The 15,374-nt window shown below is 36.3% G+C and overlaps 1 protein-coding gene across 4 annotated transcripts in view; it reads right to left on the bottom strand.

Moving 5' to 3' along the window:
* The window catches only part of zmiz1a (zinc finger, MIZ-type containing 1a), a 137,385-nt gene extending 132,197 nt beyond the window's left edge, over positions 1-5,188 (bottom strand). For 3 of the 4 annotated variants that reach the window (XM_081351874.1, XM_081351875.1, XM_081351873.1), the window contains exon 1: positions 4,955-5,122. The gene's annotated coding sequence lies outside the window, so the exon portion shown is untranslated. Of the gene's footprint in view, positions 1-4,954 lie in introns of all 4 variants that reach the window. The other variant, XM_081351876.1, reaches the window with a different exon arrangement.
* Between the last annotated feature and the right edge of the window lie 10,186 nt (positions 5,189-15,374).

The raw sequence follows: 15,374 nt of genomic DNA on the forward strand, positions 1-15,374 counted from the left end.
CTCTCAGAAACACAGCGATCACTCGCAGGGACGGAGGGAAATCTCCCACTCGCAGACTGAGACAGACAGCTCAGATGCGTTGACATGGTCCAAGGTTTCCACATGATGGAATACATGGCAGTATTTCAATACATAAAATGAACGCCGATGCATTGGCGTAGTCTGAATGAATACAGATATTCACTGCTAAAAAAACTAAAACAATGCAGAATTTGAATGTAGAAATATCTATTAACAACAGAACTTTTGTACAACCAGTTGCATCACTCTAATATTTTTAATGACATGAAACCGAGCCCTGACTATCTATAGACCTTTATAGACCTATAGAATCAGTGTACTTAACAACGCAGATATTTGTTTCTCTTTAAAAGAGTAGCGGGACTTAACAGTTTAGCATGGAGAACATGGCTCACTGAATGTACACTAATTTGCCTCAGTCAAAAGAAAACAGGTTGAGGACAATATGTTTGTTTTGCTTAAGCTGGATTTGCACAGCACACAGCGGCAGTCAGACTTCAAAGCACTGCGAGCTTTTATTGGCACCAAAAAACGAAGGTAATTGCTTGTGATCATGCAAAATTGTCAGTGTGGTTGGGACATTTTGTCCTATAGTTCCAAATATCAAGCCCTTGCATTGGGAAAAAAAGTAGTTGGGTGTCATTTTTGGTTCAAAGTACTTGCTCTCGCCGACAGAAACGGGATACAGCCATTGTGACATCTTCTGCGTTCATTTTTCAAAGAGCGTCAAATCAAACATGCATGAGCCTGTGACAGTGTGGGCCTGACAGTCCCTATCTGAGGGGTAAAGCACTTAGAATGGCACCAGCTAGCTAATGCTTTGCACATCGCATCCCAGTGCATCCATGGTCACATTGTCAGCTCAAGAGTCAGAGGCAGACTTCAACAAGCTTTCAACTTATGCAGCCTGGAAGCAGATTCAGTCCCACGCCACGCTCTTTGCAGATGCATGCAATTAAAATCAAAAGTCTCTCTCCCTCTGCTTCACCGAGGTCACGAACCGCAAGATGAAACGGACCAACGTACCCGTAAGTCTGCAAGGAAATAAGAAGTCATGCACTCCTATTGTCTGAATAATCTGTGGTTCGGAGGCTACATTTCACGTATAGGTATTAACCCCGATAACCACAGAAATTAAAGTGCATACACAAGTCGAGCAGGCGGTTATGCAGACGTAATGTGAACTGTTCAAAAAGGCCATCAGCGTATTAAGAGTAATAAATGATCCACAGTGCAGCATGTGGAGTCAAACAAAGCCTGATTCAGGTTCAAGAGTGGGTGTGTGCGGGTGGTGGCTAGACGACTGTTCAGTTTTATGATGAATGAACGTGGGCCTACTATTTCACAATTTCACCACAATAGTGTGCTAAGTTAAATGTCAAACTGTCAAAACACTGATTGGTATTTTACCTGGTAAAAAAAAAAAAAAACATATTGTCTTATTCTGATACGCAAGGAGAGGAAATAAAGAAATGAAGTATGAAACACTAATAAAGGGATATTCCACCCAAAAAGGAAAATTCGGTCATCATTTACTCACCCTCAGGTTGTTACAAACTTCTATGAGTTACTTTCTTCTGTTGAACATAAAGGAAGATATTTTGAAGAATGTCGGTAACCAAACAGTTGACTGAATTATTTTTTTCAATACAATGGAAGTCAATGCGGCCTTCAACTGTTTCGTTACCCACGTTCTTCAAAATATCTTCTTTTATGTTTAACAGAAGAAAGAAACTCATAGAAGTTTGTAACAACCTGAGGGTGAGTAAGTGATGACAATGTTAATTTTTGGGTGAAATATTTCTTTAATGAAGACTACCAATGTAATTTTAACTCATATTAGGTCTCATCATTCAAAAATTCTTAAACTCAACAAACATAAATCTGCGTTTAATTCGAATTAGTTGTCTAGAAGCCGGGGAAACAAATATATTATAGTGTAATGAAATATATTATCAAAATATTGACATTTTAGAGGATTTTTTTTATTTAAAAAAAGTCTGTTTTTCCTTCTATCATTTGGGAAAAAAAGTTTCATGCTGAACTAATGATACTGGCACAAATTTTTTTTTAAAAGTTCACAAGTCCACAATACTTGGCATATTGCAACTTATAAACAGAACTCTTTCTGTATAGTATTGTGATTTGTGACCCAAGTATCATGATAATATTGTATGGCTGGATCACTCACGATTCCCACCCTTAAATCGCCCAGTGAATTAGGCAAGCTTTTGTCACACATGCCAAGAATTTGAATGTGAAAAGAGATCATCTAGACTACGCTCCTAAACTGGACAACCTTGAACACATTTGTTAGGCTAGACACAATAGAGACACAAATGTGCATAAATGCGCAGCGATGTGAGCAATAATAACTAATAAACCTGTTACTGAATAATTTGCGTGTAAAATCTGATACATTTTTGACAATGTTAATTTGTTCAAATGACATATCTTGTGATTCTCTCTATTTTGGCATTTTGAAAACAACTTTTCAACGATTTTATGGAAGTTTAATCCCACATTAAGCTCAATTAAGCCCTCCGCAATTCCTCTTTAGCGCCGTTGACAGAATGACTTGAGCTCTGTCTGTGTCTTTACATGAATATGGTTAAAACCTCTGCCCTTGGTAATGATGATCCTCAACCTGGGGCCCCTGTCTTAAGAAGGGAGGAAAATAAACTCAACTCCTCTCCTCTCCTAGAAAAATTCTCCATTCCTGACTCATACAAGTTAAGCCACTCATACAGGGGACATCACACTGGTGGGTAAATCTACTGTTTTAAAATACACCCCCAGCAGACTCACCAAATTAGACTCCAGTCTTCATTTTTAAACATTTGCAAACAATAACTGGCCTTTACAATATGCCTCCTCCAATAATGTTAACATGAACCAACACCACAATTTAAAATGAGTGAGCTGAGAGCTAGGTACTTTCACCTTTGTTCTAGATGCAATCCACCCTGAAGTAAGGGGGAAGTTTGTAACATTATCAGCACTCACACAGCCATGTAAACATTGACTGTGATTACAGTACTAAAGAGGTGACCAAGAAATTGTCATTAAATGGCAACTTTGACTGAAGAACCATCCTAAAAAACTGTCTGCTTCCAACAACGGTGTCCACTAAAAAGAGAAACTCCAGTGTTAAAACTTAGTTTAGAGGAAACAAAACCTATTTTCATAAAAACAATGACAATTTACTGTAAACTCAAATTGTTGCTAGAAAGAATTCCGGCTGTGTGTTTAGGCTTCTTGTAGTACTAATGGTAGAAGAAGACTCTCCTACAGTGCAATAAAATATGTATTTCTAGAACCAAAAGCATTAACATGACCATGCATAAAGCATGGGCCATGCTAGATCAAAAACCATCAATAAATAACTTGATTCAACATCATGTAGGAAAATAAAAACTTATTAACCAAAGCTGACAGTTGTAATAATCTCTTAAATAAAATATTCACTTACTAAGCACACAAAATAGCCAGTGGATTACCAAGAGAACACTTGGTGGACACTTGGCGTCCGTGAACTGTATTGTACCTTGCAACCAGTCTTTGGTAGATTACTTCTAAACGTAATCTGGCAACTATAACAAATTGCATGGCTAAAATTGTAATCAGTGGCCATTTTCAGATGAACTAATCCGATCACTTCTGGATTTTGATAAAACACAAACATGAGCAAAGAGAAACATACTCCTAAACATCACCTTTGTCAACTTATTCTTACATCTTGCACTTATTTGTGATTCAATTTTCAGCATCAAGTACTATTCTGTACTATTGTGAATGTACTAATCTGAGCGATGTTCAAAACTTTATTACAAGCACTTCTCCTGTTTGACTTAAGATAAATCGCTTTTTGTATTCCTCGTTTGTAAGTCACTTTGAATAAAGGCGTCTGCTAAATGAATATATGTACAAATTAAGAATCCGTAGATTAAACAATAGTGAAATAGTTAGACTATATTATTATTATTTTTAAAACAATAATTGCACTCCACATCAATCTTTTTAAAGTATCTGCTTACATTTATTTTTGGGTGTATATCTTACATTTTAGGGGCACAATCTGTAAACTACTGATCCTTTAAACATTATTGCGTTTCCTGGTGGGCAGTGTAACCCATATGCAATTATAAAATCCATAAGTCAACTGTCATCTAATTATGTATATATAAAACGAAATGGTTTCTAATTGCAAACACTTGATTTTTCTAATCGGATTACGACATCCAGAACACATAGTCAGTTGGCACCCAACACTGCTTGTGTCCTCAAAGTCTGTTCCATTCAAGCATTCACCGAATCCAAGATTCGAACGAAATGTTACAATATCAGCGGTCACAATGTATCAACGCGGTTGTCCTGTTACTACACAACGGCATGAAACATCACATTTCAGCACATGGTTGAAAGCCTTGTTTCCTATTGCTTATCAAGGAGCTACAATATAATTTCCCCTAATCAAAAAAGACCCGGCGAATTTAAATTACATTTGTGCAACGAAGCCATCCAATTGTGCCCATCTACGTGCCAACCAACCGTCCACCGCATGACAGTGCCCTCTTCATCTGAACAATGCAACACACCAAAACGATATGCTGAACGGTATGTAAACGGTGGGCTTCTCCAGTTCAGCCAAATTCCGCGTTCCTCTGAACGCCACTGTCCAGGGGGAAAAAAAGCGCTCAATAGTGCTTTGCTTCGAAAACACAAAGCCAACGTATCTCCAACGCTTCAGTAAGTGCGATTGTTTCCTGCGCAGAAATACATGTGTACACATCTCAGCGATACTTTAAGTGACTCTATTGTTAGCTGAGGTTGGAGCTAGCGCGGAGGCTACGGATTCATTTCAATGCAATGCATAAAAACCTTTCCAGCGAGCAAGGTGTGAAAATGATAGGAAAACACAACCACAACTTACTTTTAGGTCCAATCACAGCACGGCGCCTAAAACCTCCTGGATTTGAAGTTACGATCTGTTTTCTCCCCCTCACACTTCACAAACACTGAGAGAAAAGCGCACGGCGTTTCGTTAGTGTGACTGTCTGAATCAACTAACGTAGTGCACGGCAAGTTGAAGTGTCAAATTACACGGGCTATTCTATTACCACAGAGCCATGCTTGCTGGTTGCTGACAAAATGTGTCCCAGAGTCGCGTAAAGCGCTCGCGCCTTTGGAAGACACCAGGCGGCGTTTGCAGATGAACGGACTGGATTCACACGCGAGTGCCAGGTCGTTTGCTGTTTGAATACTACAGTATATCGTTTGGCTTTATTTTATTGTCTTTCCAGGATATTGATGAAAACGTGCTTAGGTAAGGCTAAAGACTTACGTAAGACTTATTGTTATCATTTACAATTTATAAAAGGAACAGGGCTTTTGTACTTAGTTTTATTAATATCTTGTATTTGAAGTAGTAGATTTAATTATCAGTCTATTACCATTACCATAATTACCATTCTAATTATCAGTAAACATCATATACACAATTGTATACAAATATATATATATATATATATATATATATATATATATATATATATATATATATATATATATATATATATATATATATGTGTGTGTGTGTATATATATATATATATATATATATAGCCTAGATATGAAATAACAAATATCGGTTTTTGTATATAATTGTGTGTGTGTGTGTGTGTGTGTGTGTGTGTGTGTGTGTGTGTGTGTGTGTGTGTGTGTGTGTGTGTGTGTGTGTGTGTTATATGTGTTGTAGTTATGTATATATACTTATTTGTTTTTGTATATTGTGTATATGATGTTTACAGTATGTATATGTATATATATATATATATATATATATATATATATATATATATATATATATACTGTAAACATCATATACATCATATATACAATAAACAAAAACAAATAATTATATATATACATAACTACAACACATATAACACATATAACACACACACACACACACACACACACACACACACATATATGCAATTATTTGTTTTTGTATATTGAGTTTTAAGTTGTGATATCATACTCTTGTTTTAAGTTTTTTCCTTTTTCCTTTCTACATTAAAAAAAATATATATATTATTTAAAATTAAATTATATTATGGCTTATTGTGTTTGTATAAATGTTTGACAAAAATCCCAATAATAATATGTATTATAAAATTACATGTTTTTTGTTTGTTTTTATTTCATATATTGATATAAACAGAAGTTATTCTCAAAGAAATCTCGTCCCCAAACACAAACAAACGTGCGTCCATGTGAGTCCTCTTACTTCCCGCGAATGCAAGGAACAGCTCATTCCGTATTTTGCGATTCGCCGATGGAAAGCTCTGAATAACAAAGACATGTTTGAGAGCAGCAGCGCCAGGCTTGGCTGAGTGGTGACGTCAAGGAACAATGACTCTTCCAACAGTGCCGAGACACCGCGCGCATCTACTGGCTCCTCAGCCAATGCTGCACGACTCAACTGACCAGGGGGAGGCCGCGCGACGCGAGCGAGCGTCTAGTAGTGCATCAGAGAGAATCACTCACTGCACACGCTGCGCTGCCTCACACCACCAGAACGAAATTCCAGCATGCCTGTCTGTATGACTTATGTCCTAAAATATGGAGATATGCAAATGCCCTGCATGGGATTTTACAGCTTGTAATTTATTTCCTCCGGACAGGAGCAAAGCAAAACACTCAATACATGACAATAGGTATTATTATTTTCAACACAGGCATATTTGGAATGCTGAAACACATATGTAATATTCCCATTTGTCTGCTACTAAAATATTTTATAACTCTGCAATGAATCCCTGAAGTGTGTAAATTAGTGTCAAGTACAAAGAGTGATGTTGACACAATCTGCATCACTGCTTGTAGAAAACATTAACATTTTAAAATGAATTTAATCAAATTTACTATAATTATTATGCCATCCCCCATGACACCACTATTTCATTTAAACATTTAAATTCAATATGGTCAAATTATAGTAATAATTTTAATTCAAAACAAATGAAATATTGAATTTTACAAAACATAATTTACAGTGTGTGCTTTTGTTTGTTTGATTGTTTGCTTGCGTGTTTGTTTGCACATGTAGATTGCAAGTTGTGTAAATGTTTCAAACCAAATTAAGAGAGATTTAGATGATCCCAGTCCTGTCATAACATGATTACAAATCAAATTATAAACCAGATGTGGAAATTTAAATCCTTCCTTTTTTGTTCTATAAATCTTTCATATTTTTGCATTCTTCTGCTGTCACATCAGGATGATGCTGCTCACGGCCCAACATGCCTGCCTGCATGCCTTACATTTTTAAGTACAATCAACTTGGATGTTAAAGTCATTTCAACTTAAATTACATTAAACTAACTTTACAAAATTACAAATTACAAAAAAAATAGTTGAATCTTGCATAACATAAAAGGTCCCACTTTATATTAAGTGGCTTTAAGTACTATGTACTTACATTGAAATTAATAATTTGATACAATGTACTTTTTGTGTAACTACATGTTTTTACATTGTACTTATATTTAAAAAATTCCTGCATGCTGTAATTAATGTAATTACATTTGTAATTACACAGTTGACCCTTCCCTTACACCTTAACTCACCCTTAAACCTACCCAATCCACCACACCTGTCCCTAACCTTACCCGTATCACACCTCAATAGCAGCAAAGGTGTTTTACAATACAACATGAACACAATAAGTACATTGTACTTATTTTTGGATGCAAGTACATAGTACTTAACGCCACTTAATATAAAGTGGGACCACATAAAAAAGTTGAAAATTGCTTAATTTATTATGATGTGTTAAAGAAATGTAAAATCATATGTTGTCATAACTTATTGCTCATAATTTTTTTTTACAGTGCATGTATGATTTAACACTTATAGCTCATGAATAACTAAACCAATGGTGTTACAACACTCCCTGTCTATTCAAAGAACTCATTGTTTTGATTACACTGTGACATACAGTATTTCTCAATAGAGCGTTAGATTGATTTTTCTGGCATCTGTCAATGATTTCCCAACAATCTTTAGCCAGTGCTTTCACAGAAAGTGTTTGGAAGTGTCTTTTGACCATCCTTAGCATCTCCGCTGCACCACTGTCGACATTAATTCATGGGACCCATTCTCTGAGCACTTTGTCTCAAGGACACTTGCTCCTGTACAGTTATCTAAGTTGGCAGGGATAAATCTAGCAGATGACATCACCAGTCACAGGCAGTCATTCATATTTATTTCTGTCCTGTTCTTAGAAGGAGAGTTCATGATCCGCCAAATGACAATTTAAGTGCTGCAGACAATGTCAAAGCACCCTTTTCCTCAATTTCAAATATTGTCCATTAGTTTTCCAATTTCTGTTTTAAACACACTTCCTTTTCGATCTTAGTTTGAATGAATGTGTTGTTGTTGTTGTTGTTTTTTAAATGCTCTTATTCCTTAAGGTCTTGACTCGAGACACTTCATCCAGGTCTGACTTTCAAAGTGATTTAACAGATGCTGTCGATAGGATGACTGGTGCCTCAGATGGCTTTTGCAAAGATGGATATCCCTGTGTAACATCAGTATCAAAGCATGGCGTTAGTAATGCTGAGTACCTCGGTGTCTATTGTGTTATACCTTTTAAGCTGCTTGTAATATCCTGCGTTCTGGGCCATTAATCATGTTTTTGTGAAGTCCTTCAAAGATGCCACGGTTCATGCGAACAAAATCACGAGCAGTCAATGAACAGCACACTTCAGTTCAAAGCTGGTTGTTGCAAGAGCTCTTAGTGTTGGTGGATAAGCCCTCCACTCTTACATTCTGAGACAATATGACCAGATGGCTGCCAAGAAGATGGATGGACTTTAGGTGGAGTGACTTTAGCTTGACTGAACCTCAGTATAATTTCATATACACACACAGATGCAAGAAATCACAATAGAATTTAGAAGGTCTGAGAACGTGTCATGCAAAAATTCAAAAATTGAAAACCTGACTCTATTTCAATTTGTGTCAATTCACACCCCTTACAGAAACTTGAATTGGAATTACAGGAAGAGAAATTTACTGAATTACAATTTCCAGAGAAATCAAGTTCTTCCAAAATCAAAATATTAAATATGTTATGTTTTACATGTTACATTATATTATATAAAGTGAATTATATCAAAAGTTTGGAATATATATTTGAAATATATATCAATATTTTGGAGAATACTATTTAGAAGTATACGAAGTCTCTTATGCTTATCAAGCCTGCATTTATTTGATCAAAAATACAGAAAAAAACAACAATATTGTGAAATATTATTACAATTTAAAATAATGACTTTCTATTTTAATATACTTTCAAATATAATTGATTTATGCTAAATTTAATTTTTTTTTCATTTTGATCCTTCAGAAATCATTATAATATGTTGATCTATCTATCTATCTATCTATCTATCTATCTATCTATCTATCTATCTATCTATCTATCTATCTATCTATCTATCTATCTATCTATCTATCTATCTATCTATCTATCTATCTATCTATCTATCTATATTTAATAAATTAACTTTTGTAAGAACACTTAATTTGCCATCTTTGAATTAGTGGTGAGGGTAAATTAATTCAAATACACACTCATGCATTAAAAGGTAGCCAATTCTTCAGTTGTACATTTTGTTCAATCCATCTTTTTTTACAATTTATTGTGATCAGGGACATCAGGCACCCTTTTATGAATCAGTGCTTATCAAGCCTGCATTTATTTGATCAAAAATACAGAAAAACACAACAATATTGTGAAATATTATAACAATTTAAAATAATGACTTTCTATTTTAATATACTTTCAAATAGAATTGATTTATGATGCTAAATTTTAATTTTTTTCATTTTGATCCTTCAGAAATCATTATAATATGTTGATCTATCTATCTATCTATCTATCTATCTATCTATCTATCTATCTATCTATCTATCTTAGAGTTCTCAAAACTTTTAAACATTCAAAGGTCAACATTAAAAGTTTGTCAATTTACTGAATTTCAATTTATTTCAAAACTACTTCCAATCAAATTGTAATCATATTATTTAAAATAATATTGAATAAATAAAAGCATGCTCAATCCAATTCTGAATGCCGCTAAACCCTGTTGTTGTGTAAGATCATGTCCTAAATGACCTTGCGGGTGTAGTTAACTACTTTCAAATGAAATAGCAAAAAAACGAGACACGTATTTTGCTGCACTTTTCGACCCAAGCTGACGCGAACCGGCTCGCCACTGAGCGCCACAGCTCAGCTAATTCCCTGACAATCACCGGGGAAATGATTGATGCTGCTGGGACTTCATAGCTACATGATGGAAAGAGAGTTTCAGTTCTGCTGACATAAGCTTTCACACACAGACTGAGCGTTCACAGATTATTTACAGCTCCTTTACACAGCGCTCTATCGCCCTCACATACCTCCTTAGAGGAAACACAAGCGACTGTGCCAAAGCACCATTAACTGGGTAGGTGTAAAGGATATTACAGAAGTGTAAAACAGACAAAGAGCGGAAATGCAGATCAAGGGCATATAAATGAGCGCTGCTGAGACGTTACCGCAGCGCACAAAGATCAGCCCACACGGAGAAAGGCAGAGGTGCACAACGTATTTGACAACAAGACACAAGAGAAATCCGTTTAAGTACACTATTGATTCCCTTTAGAGTACAGCCACTGAGAGGAGAGGCGGGAGAGGGAGAAAAAGAGAGGGAGAGGGGGGAGTAAAACAGATGCATCTGGTTCTCTGTTTGCAGGAGTGGAGGAGGAACTCACTCCGAGGCTCTCTCTCCCCCTCTTTTATTTCTCAGAAAAATGTGAGCCACGGTGGATAAAGCAGACAGCCTGTACCCCATGCTGACTGGCCCGACTGGCTTTGGAGAGGGTAGAGGCAATCAATGTGAGCTCACAATAGAGCGAGAGCATTCAGAGATCTAACTGCTCCCTCAGGCCATGTAGGAAGGAAGAGAAAGGAGGAGAAAGAGGATTGAGAGGAGAGGTAGGGGATGGACATAAAGACTAAGTTAAGGTTTATTTGGAGCCTAATGAAGAGCCAATGGTTTATTTTCCCCTCTTCTGCGAACAAGACATACGATGTTTGGACAGGGCAGGCCTCGGTTCGATCGCTGGAATGCTTACAGTATTTTCAACCCTGAAAGTTTATAGCCGCACGCAATGTTCATTTTTAATTTAGCCAGTTTATAATAGACCATACTATGTGTTTGAATTGCAAATCCACAAAAACTGAAATTATGCCACTCCCTAGAGGCTAATTTTAGCATTTGAACTTGGAACGGCAGACGGGCAGCAGTGAGAGTAAAGTTCACTGTCATATTCGGTTTGATTGTTAATTATGCCCATTAGATGACATGAGACAAGTTGTTTTAGAATCAACGTACTCAGTGGCTCTCAGAGTAAATTAAGAGGCAGCGAAATTCCCTCTTGATTCAATGCTGGACGTACAAAATGCGAAATGTATCCGACCAGATTTGCCCAGCCTCACTCCCTGACCTCCAAATAAAAATAAATAAAAATTATAAAAATGCAATGTCTGCTCAAACTGCACAGTTAAGGAACATTATCGTTCACCTTTAACAGAAGATGTTTTCTGTTCTTCAAGATGGCAATAATCAAATGATAGTGCTGGCAAACTAAACAATTTTACATTGATCCACATAACCTTTTTAAGCCTATTGATTGTCGGTTCTTAAATAAGACATTCTCTAATCTCTCAGATACACCACATCTATGAGCGGCTTTTTGATATTGAAAGCTTTCCTAACAGCCTTTGACATACGCTTCAAATCTGTCAGGATTTCAGAATCAGTTTCAGTTGCGTCAGAAGATAACATACAGATATTAAAAACATATTGCCAACCGTTTTTTACATAAAATGAGGAAAATATAATCAGATTTTTGGATTTCAGAACGTTAAACAAACAACGGAGCAGTAAAAATAGAAAAAGGGAGTTAGTGTTTAATTATGTTCTTTGCATGTTGCATAAACACAGCATCACTTACATCATGCAATCATAATATTAGTGCATACGGACTTTCATTTGCTGCATAAAACGCACCGCAGGCTGCATTGCGGGAAAATGAGCCTCCTTCTTGGGAAATAAATGAAGCCCTTGTCTAAGAATGACCAGCATTTTCTCAGAGCCTTTAGATGTGTATCGTATTACTGGAGAACTGGCATGAGCAGACAGGTTGAGACTGAGAAATACCTTCCTGTACATGACATCATGTAGAGAACTTAAGAGGGCAAGGGCTTTAGTTTAAGCATGCAGTATCTGTATTTGTGATTCATAAGGGAAATGAGAGGAGGGCCACAGGCTATGTATACATGCTACTTTGATTTTGGATTTCCATCTCTCTCTCTGTGGTCACTGAGGCAGGGTGACACTTCTCTCTGTTTGGCTGGATAAAACGAATGTTTGAAGCAATAGATCTCAATAGATCTCACTCCGTTTCTCACTGTTTTATTCTCTCTTAAACATTTGAATAAAATGGCCATGAATATTTGAATAAATTGAACTGTGATACTTTCAAAGAACTGCTAAAGTGCTTTTCCCTTTCATCATATAATATCTTGCCTAGGACACCAAGTGAGCCAGTCTCCCACTGATTCATAAAAGGGTGCCTGATGTCCCTGATCACAATAAATTGTAAAAAATGGATTGAACAAAATGTACAACTGAAGAATTGGCTACCTTTTAATGCATGAGTGTGTATTTGAATTAATTTACCCTCACCACTAATTCAAAGATGGCAAATTAAGTGTTCTTACAAAAGTTAATTTATTAAATATAGATAGATAGACAGACAGATAGATAGATAGATAGATAGATAGATAGATAGATAGATAGATAGATAGATAGATAGATAGATAGATAGATAGATAGATAGATAGATAGATAGATAGATAGATAGATAGATAGATAGATAGATAGATAGATAGATAGATAGATAGATAGATAGATAGATAGATAGATAGATAGATAGATAGATAGATAGATAGATAGATAGATAGATAGATAGATAGATAGATAGATATGGCTGTTTTACGATGATAAAACAAAAGCGATAACCTTCAGACAGAAGTCCCGGACTTGGTCTTGTGAGTCCAGGCATGTTTCACAAGCACAACAAGTGGGCGCTTCAATTGGGCAATTAGAAGACGAGTGGCATGAAAACATGCTAATGAAGTTAATCCTTCAAAGGAGTGATGGCTCTCAGGCACTGATGACAGGGATGCTAATGCCTCCCACTGACTAGGTTGGGGGAAAGAAGCTGCACAAAAGACTGTTCTGCAGTCTTCGAGATTGTGTCATTGTGTGGGTTGAAATTAACTTGCACTCAATTCCCAATGAGGGTGGTCTTCCCTCAGTACACGGCTCAACATAAAAAAGGGAACTGCCTAACGGATCCCACGCAAGCCGTAATAGATAAGTTGTGTAAGGCGCAAGAGATATGACATGGTTTAAATATATTAGCTCCGTACCATTGTTCCATTTTGATTTTCTCCTGAAGAATACGTCTGGGTGCTAATTCATTCGTTATGACTGACCTGGAATTTCTAGGATGAGCCATTATATCATCATGTATTCTTAAGTGTTATTCCTAAAGCACTAGTTATCAAGCCAAATGGTACAGCAGTGGCTTGTGATTGCTTTATAAAGTATCTGTGACTCTTTCTGTAGCTAAACATGATGCTGCGGTTACACATTGATTAAACTGATTGCTCATACATGTAAATGAAATGATTAGGCCTCAAGTGCTGTTTAAATTAAATAATGTTATCATTAATAGTTAGAGCTTGCATCTAATGCTGAGTCAATGGTGCTGAGAGCTTGCCATTCTCATTAAGTCCATCCTAATTAACATTTTCTCTTTACCATTACATGTTCTCCTGACAGTTTCACCCCTGTAGTCTTTAAATCTGCCTCCAGGGCAATGCCATTTGGAATGTGCCATTGATACTACAGAAAAGACTGACATCTGCTGGTTAAGTGTCAGTAAAATAAGCAGGTTGAGGGTTAGAAGAGAAAACACCGCTCTTAGTTACAGATTTATGGTTGTGAGATTCAGTTGATGTTCAGTGTTTTTAAAGGAAGGTCATGTACCTGGAGAAAGCTCACTGTTAACAGTCCCATTCATCTTAATGGTAGCTGTTCGGCTGGTGCAGGACCTGGAGGAGTAAGTTCACAATTGGAAATCTGTCATCTTTGCTCATGGGACCACATAACTGTTTGAGCCAATAACCTGAGCCTTAGATGACTTGAGAGTTGTCACTCTGGAGATGAATGACAATTATGTCATGACATTGCTGATTGGCTGATTGAACCAAAAGAATGTGCACAGAATGATCTTCCCTAGCGATTATTTAGGGATAGGTGATAATCGCTAGTGAAGATAATTCTGTGCACATTCTTTTGGTTCAATCAGCCAATCAGCAATGTCATGACATAATTGTCATGCATCTCCAGAGTGACAACTCTCATGTCATCTAAGGCTCAGGTTATTGGCTAGTAATCAGGTTATTGGCTTATTCCCTGTGACACAAAAGGCAGAAGACAGTCAAACATTGTTCACAATTGAAATATGTCTATTTCACACCTGTAAGAGCCCTCAAATCGGGTGCTGGTAAAACATTTACCAATCTTTTAGTAAATATTAAAAATAATTGCGGCTTGCAAAAAAAAAAAAAAAAAAACATTTAGTCAGTCAATTGAGAAATTAGTAGTTAGAAGTTAGTAATAAACAGCTAATTCTGAATAGTCGTCAATAAAGAAGTGGCAGTTAAAGGGATAGTTCACCCAAAGATGACAATTTTGTCATTACCAACCCTCAAGTTGTTCCAAACCTGTATGAGTTTCTTTCTTCTGTTGAACACAAAAGAAGATATTTTCAAGAATGTTGGTAAACAGACAGTTGATGGCACCCACTGACTTCCATAGTAAAAAAATACTGGATGGTCAGTGGGTTCCATTTGGATTTTTGGGTGAACTATCCCTTTAAGTATCATCTACCAGAAAATCTCACCTAATGTTTGCATTTATTCTTATAGCATAAATGTGTTTAGAAGACATTACATTTAGGCAAAATTATGTCTAGTAGGAGGTCATTTTAAAGCAACTGCTTTTTCCACTATATTCCCATGACCAAAAAGTTAGTTATTCTATTTATAGCAACATGTCAGATGCATGTAAAAACATCTACAATGTAAATTATTAACTCTCTTTGCTTCTCTAGCCAACAACATTAAGAATAAACACATCACAAATACATAGGTGTGT

The sequence above is a fragment of the Scardinius erythrophthalmus genome, assembly GCF_964197995.2.
Source record: "Scardinius erythrophthalmus genome assembly, chromosome: 21".
Taxonomy (NCBI): Eukaryota; Metazoa; Chordata; class Actinopteri; order Cypriniformes; family Leuciscidae; genus Scardinius; species Scardinius erythrophthalmus.